This window comes from Chiloscyllium plagiosum, chromosome 9, assembly GCF_004010195.1.
Source record: "Chiloscyllium plagiosum isolate BGI_BamShark_2017 chromosome 9, ASM401019v2, whole genome shotgun sequence".
In the NCBI taxonomy this organism is placed as follows: Eukaryota; Metazoa; Chordata; class Chondrichthyes; order Orectolobiformes; family Hemiscylliidae; genus Chiloscyllium; species Chiloscyllium plagiosum.
In genome coordinates, this window is record NC_057718.1 from 80,092,427 (window position 1) to 80,099,291 (window position 6,865).

At 39.8% G+C, this 6,865-nt stretch overlaps 1 protein-coding gene across 3 annotated transcripts in view; it reads right to left on the reverse strand.

Annotated features, from left to right (window-relative positions):
* The window catches only part of prkn (parkin RBR E3 ubiquitin protein ligase), a 1,109,690-nt gene that overhangs the window by 678,939 nt on the left and 423,886 nt on the right, over window positions 1-6,865 (reverse strand). The window contains exon 1 of one of the 3 annotated variants that reach the window (XM_043696307.1): window positions 631-644. The exons of the other annotated variants lie outside the window; for them this stretch is intronic. The gene's annotated coding sequence lies outside the window, so the exon portion shown is untranslated. Of the gene's footprint in view, window positions 1-630; window positions 645-6,865 lie in introns of those variants that run through there. 3 annotated transcript variants of the gene reach the window in all.

Here is a 6,865-nt window from a genome sequence, read left to right on the forward strand (position 1 = left end):
ACCTGTGCCACGTAACTCATTTTTGTCTGGATTTTTTATTTAATTTTCATGTTGTCCTTTTACCTATTCAGTTGTCCATGACTGCATTTGAGCAAGTAGCTTTCTTGGCCCATAGTTATGTACTGGTTCTAATTCACGCTACATTACTGTGTGAACGTCACGCAGTGATATTTTGTCTGGGATTGTTTCCTTCAGAGCAGCTGAGACTGAGGGACATGACTGAGATGTATAAAATTATGAGAGGCATAGACAGGGTGGACAGGATGGAATTTTTTCCCTTGGTGGAGGGAATGAATGACCGGGGCATAGATTTAAGGTAAGGGGCAAGTCGTTTACAGGGATTGTGAGCAAAACATTTTTCACTTGGAAAGTGGTGGGAATCTGGAACTCATTGCCTGTAAGGGTGGTAGAAGCAGAAACCGTCATAACATTTAAGGAGTATTTAGGTGTACACTTGCGATGCCAAGGCATACAAGGCTAGGGGCCAAGTGCTGGAAAAATGGGATTAGAATAGTTACATGGTTGTTTTTGATCAGTGCAGTCTTGATGGGCCAAAGGGCCTTTTTCTGTGCTGTATACATCTATGACTCTATTCTACTTACTAACAGATTCGTTCAATTTACTGTGGACAGTGTTCAAGTCATCCCAATGAAGTCAGCAATATCTGAGTACTGAATTTTATTGCCTACTTTCCAGTTCTCCCTTTCAGATGGTAAGTTGAGCTTAATCATATTATGACTGCTATTAGATAAACGCTCACATATCATTATCTGTTCATTAAATATAGCTTCATATTTATTACTAAATCTAATATGCCTAACGATGTGAAACGATTTCCTTTGTGAAAGTAAAATGAAATTCAAGAGAAGATGAAGCAATTTTCAGGCTCCTAGGTAAGTTATTGTCTTAAAATAATGAAACGAATTTGAAGGTTTAATAATACCTTTCAATGTTAGATATAATTACATATGTTTGATTAATTTGAACTTCAGGTCTGTAGTTCAAAATACAACATTCTACTGCAGTCAATAATAGCTCAAATGTAAAATGGCCGATGGGAATAAACTGTTTAAATCGAGCTGTACCTGAACAATACATTCAGGATGTTATTCGCTGGAGAATTACAGCAAAACTAAATACCTGGCATTTTTTTTTCCAAATCTGTGACAAAGCCATAATAATATTTCTTTTTTCCCTGAATAATAACAGATCTGTGTAGAAAAAAATCCAGAATATCATGGTATAGTCACAATCTCAACTGAATTATTCGTAAATTCTTCATGCTTCTCATGCATTAGTAAAATATAGAAAACTTTGTGCAAAGAATACTTAGAATGTCATCTTGCTACCAAATGATTGAAGAAATAGCATACATGTGTTGAAGATAAAGTTAGTGAAACACATGCGGAATAAAAGGATATGGTGATAGGATTAAACAATATAAGGAGGAAGAGTATATACATCACAATAGACAAACTGAATTGAACTTAGTTAAAAATCACACAACACCTGGTTATAGTTCAACAGATTTCATTAGAAGCACTAGCTTTCAGAGCATTGCTTCTTCATCAGGTGGTTGTGCAGTATAAGATTTTAAAACACGATTTGGAGATGCCGTGTTGGATTGGGGTGTTGGACACAGAATTTATAGCAAAGGTTTATAGTGTGACATAATTGAAATTATATATTGAAAAAGACCTGGATTGTTTATTAAGTCTCTCATCTGTTAGAATGACCATGTTGGTTTCTGTTCTTTCATAAGTAAATCGTAAAACATTTTTAAAAGTGACATTCTCAAGTGAACTTTAACGATTGGTGACATGTTGACCCAGATAATGTATTGAAGGTGTGAGCTTCCCTGTGTGAGACAGTCTGTGCCACAATGGTCAGACTGTCTCTAATCTAAAAAAATGATTTACAGAATCTGACATGGATACATGCAGTTTTTGAGCAAAGTAAAATATAATTCTGCAAGTACATATTCACCCCACAAATTTATATGTATGTGCATGTGTGTGTGTTAGAGTTAATGGTGTCTGTGTGAGAGTGAGTGTAAAAGGGTATAGGTCTGTGAGAGAGTGTGTGTAAAAGTATGGGAGTGTATGTGTGAGCATATGAGAGAGGGTCTGCGTGAGTGTGTGTGTGTCTGTAGGAGCGTGTGTGTGTGTGTGTATATATGTAGGAGTCAGGAAGTAAATGTCATCAATATACCTGGTGTATAGTGTTGGTTAGAGGCCCTGCATAGAGAAGAAGTCTTGTTCGAACCTGTGCATGAAAATATTGGCATATTGGGGCGCACGTTTGGTCCCCATGGCTGTTCGTATGTCTGGCTGAAGAACTGGTTGTCAATGGTAAAGTTGTTGTGATCGAGGATAAAGTGGATGTAGTTGTAGGACGGTGCTCGGAGACTGGCAGTTGTTGGTGTTGAGTACTGAATCTGTTGCCGCATTGCCGTCATTGTGGGGGATGCTGGTGTAGAGTGCTGAAACGTCCATTGTAATGAGGAATGTTCCCAGTTCAACTGGTCCATGGGTACTGAGTTTCTGTAAGAAATCTGCAGTGTCGCAACAGAAGCTGGGGATCCCTGTACAATGGGTTTCAAGATGCCTTTGACATAGCCCAAGAGGTTCTCACATAGGGTCCCATTGCCTGATACGATGGGACTTCCTGATGTATTGGCTTTGTGTATCTTTGGTAGGCAGTAGAAGTCACCTACACGAGAAGTACGTGGGATGAGAGTGCGTAGGGAATTCTGAAGGACTGGATCCAAAGTCCTGATCGATGTGTTTAGTTCATGGGTATGCTCTTCGGTCGGATCGGCTGGTAGCTGCCTGTCGTGTTCCTGGTTCTTCAGTTGTCGGTATATTTCTTTGCAGTAATCTGTTCTATTCTGAATGACGATGGCTCCTCCTTTATCTGCTGGTTTGATGACAATGCTGTGATTGGCTTTGAGAGCATGGATGGCATTACGTTGTGTTCAGGTGATGTTCTGCTCCAGCTTGTGGATGTGGCTGATGAACCTGGCATTTATAAATTTCCTGACAGTTTCCATGTCATGCATGTCATATATCTCCAAATCATGAATTGAATTTCGGTGCTTTAATTTCTATGTAACTTTGAGTAAAATTTCAAATGTGCAACACAGTTTGTTTTTACATTCATTCATAGGACAAGGGTGTCATTGCATTCCCAATAAACCAACAGGTAGTTGAATCAATCACATTGCTTTGGGTCTGGAGTCAAAGGTAGATTAGATCCATGGGTAAGAATGGAAGATTTCCTACCCTAAAGGACATTAGTAAACCGGTTGAGCTTTTATGACAAAAGTTGCCATTAGGCCAGCCTTTTATTAACTTCAAATATTCAAACTTATGTGCTCTGAACTTCAGCCCTAGTTTTAGCTTTCCTATTTCAGGGGCATTGCCACTATTTCACTGTCTTCCCCAATGTCCCATGGGAGATATGGCATAAAGTGTACAAACAAATGGTACAAGTAGAGATAAATAGTTTAGGTTTAAGTACCATTGCAGAAACATGGTTACATGGTGACCAAAGTTGGGAAATAAATGTTCTGAGTCTATAATATTTCAAAAAGACAAAGTATATGTAAAAGGAGAAGGAATAGTCCTGATTATAAAGGATCACATAGGGACAAGAGTGAGAAAGAATCTTGGCTTAGAAAGTCATGAAGTTGAATCAAAATGTCTGCCAACTAAGAATAGCAAGGGGCAGAGAATGCTGGTGACAGTGATTATTAAGTAGCTATACTGTTGGAAAGAGTTTAAACAAGAAATTAGTGGAATGTTAGTGAAATGAAAGACACTTTGTTGATGCTTTTCACCTTGCACTCATTAAGATATCACAAGAATATCAATGTTAAGGGGAATAACAATTTATTATTGTTTATGTTTATATATTTTTCAGTAACGCTCAGGTTCTGTACTACATTCGAACACACAAACAAGGAGCAGGAGTACGCCATTCAGACCCTCAAGACTGCTCCACCATTCAGTAAGATTGTGGCTAATTGGATTATACCCTCAAATCCATATATCCACCTACCCCTGATAATCATTCACCCCATGCTGAACAAAAATATACCCATCTGCTTTCAACATATTCAAGAACTTTGCTTCCACCAACTTTCCAAAAAAGAGTTTGAATGCTTTTCTGACAGTGTTGTTTATCCTAATCTATGTTTTAAATGTATGATCCGTGATTTATAAACACTCTCATGAAAAAAACCGTCTCCATACCTACTTTGTGAAGACCCCTCAGGATTTAATATGTTTCCATCAAGTAATCGGGTAAGCTCTTCTAAACTCCAGAAACAAGAACAAACCTAGCCTGTCCAACCTTACCATACAAGACAACCCATTGCTTCCAGGTATTAGTTGAAAAGTGTGGCTCTGGAAAAACACATCAGGTCAGGCAGCATCCAAGGTGTAGGAAAGTCAACATCTCGGGCATAAGTTCTTCATCCTGACGTGCACAGTACTCCAGATTAGGTCTCACCAGTGTCCTATATAAGTAAAACATATCATCTCTACTTCTGATTTCAATTTTTTTCACGATGATTGACAACATTCTATTAGCTTTTACAATTACTTGCTATACTTTCGTACAACTATCATGATGATAGAGGAATCCCAAAGGAGACAAACCCTGAAGTAAACAAATGGAACTTTAAAAAAAAGACATATAGCCAAAAGTATGGAAATGTAAATTTAGTTACTTTCTGGAAAGAAAGATTCTGGAGTGTCACGGCTCACAAGATAAGGAAGCTTCAAAGAGATGGACTTAAAAGGAAGAAATCGCAGCACAAACTGAATTGTAACCTCTTTGGAGCTATCTCAGACTGTGAACGTTCTAAAAGGCAAAAACACCCCAGCAATCTGAATGATAGATATGTTTGGAGTCTTCTTTCAAGAATACACAAGCACAGGGTATAAAACCAATTAAAGCCTGGTTTCTCTGTGTTAGTGGAAGAATGTGTCCTGTTGAGCAGAGGTGCTCATGTGTGCCAGTAGACTGCAGTGCTCCTGTGTACTAGCATGGATGTGAGCAGGAGTGTGCTGTGAACATAACATTCTTTTAGCTTTCCTGATTACTTGCTGCATTTGCATACTAAACATCGTGATTCATGTAATGGGACACACCGATCTTTCTACATCTCAGAGCTCTGCAACCTCTTACCATTTAAGTAATGTTTCTTTATTACTCTTTCTGCTAAAATATTCTATTTGCGAGATCTTTGCCCACTCTTTTAACCTATTTGTATCCATTTGTAGCCTCCTTATGTTCTCTTCACAACTCACTTTCCTACCTATCTTTGTGTCATCAGCAAATTTAGTTACCAAATTGTCAGTCTCTTCTCCCAAATCATTTATATAACTTTTTAAATTTATTCATGGAAAGTGGGTGTTGCTGGCTGACCAGCATTTCTTACCCATTCCTAATCGCCCTTGAAAAGATGGTGCGGAAAGTGAGGACTACAGATGCTGGAGAGTCAGCTTCAAAAAGTGTGGCATTGGAAAAGCACAGCAGGTCAGGCAGCATCCAAGGAGCAGGAGAGTTGACGTTTCAGGCATAAGCCCTTCATCAGGAATGTGGAGAGGGAAGGGCACTGAGAGATAAATAGGGGGTTGGAGGTGGGGCTGGGAAAATGTAGCTGGGAAGGTGATAGGTGGATGCAGGTGAAAGGTATAAGTGATAAGTCGGTGGAGCAGGTGGAGCAGATAGGTGGGAAGGAAGATGAACAGGTAGGACAGGTCAAGAGGGTGGTGCTGAGTGGAGGATTGTATCTGGGATGAAGCAGGGTGGGGGGTGGGGAGATTTGGAAACTGTGAAGTCGATATTGATGTCGTGTGATTAAAGGGTCCCAATGTGGAAGATGAGGAGTTCTTCCTCCAGTTATTGGGTGACTTGGATTTGGCAGTGGAGGAGGCCCAGGACTTGCATGTCCTTGGTGGCGTGGGAGGCGTTATGGAGGCAATTCCAGAATTTTGACCCAGTGACATTGAAGGTGTATATGCTTCCTGTATTCCACTTTCTTTGGAGATTGAATGGTTTTCTATTTGATTTATTTATGTACTAAAATGTTGACTTTTCCTTTTGAATGTGTTGTTGATGTCCTCATGTTTGTCAAGGTTAAAGTGTGTAACATGCAATTTTGTCCTGGATAAAAGTTAGGATAGAACAACTCAGCACTATTCATCAGGAGGTGGACTTTTAATGTGACTCATAACTTTGGCACAAGGACCATTTTAGCACAACCATCCAGCAGCATGAGTGGAGTTGCTCACTATCACAGATGTTTTAATGCTAATGTGCTAAATAAATGTTCTACATCTTGAGAATACTGCTTATTCAATTAATAGAGTCATAGAGTCATAGAGATGTACAGCATGGTCCAGCCCGTCCATTCCGACCAGATATCCCAACCCAATCTAGTCCCACCTGACAACACCCAGCCCATATCCCTCCAAACCCTTCCTATTCATATACCCATCCAAATGCCTCTTAAATGTTGCAATTGTATCAGCCTCAACTACATCGTCTGGCAGCTCATTCCATACATGTACCACCATCTGCGTGAAAATGTTGCCCCTTAGGTCTCTTTTATATCTTTCCCCACTCACCCTAAACCTATGCCCTCTAGTTCTGGACTCCCTGACCCTATTTATCCTATCCATGCCCCTCATAATTTTGTAAACCTCTATAAGGTCACCTCTCAGCCTCTGACGCTCCAGGGAAAACAGCCCCAGCCTGTTCAGCCTCTCCCTGTAGCCCAGATCCTCCAACCCTGGCAACATCCTTGTAAATCTTTTCTGAACCCTTTCAAGTTTCACAACATCTTTCCGAT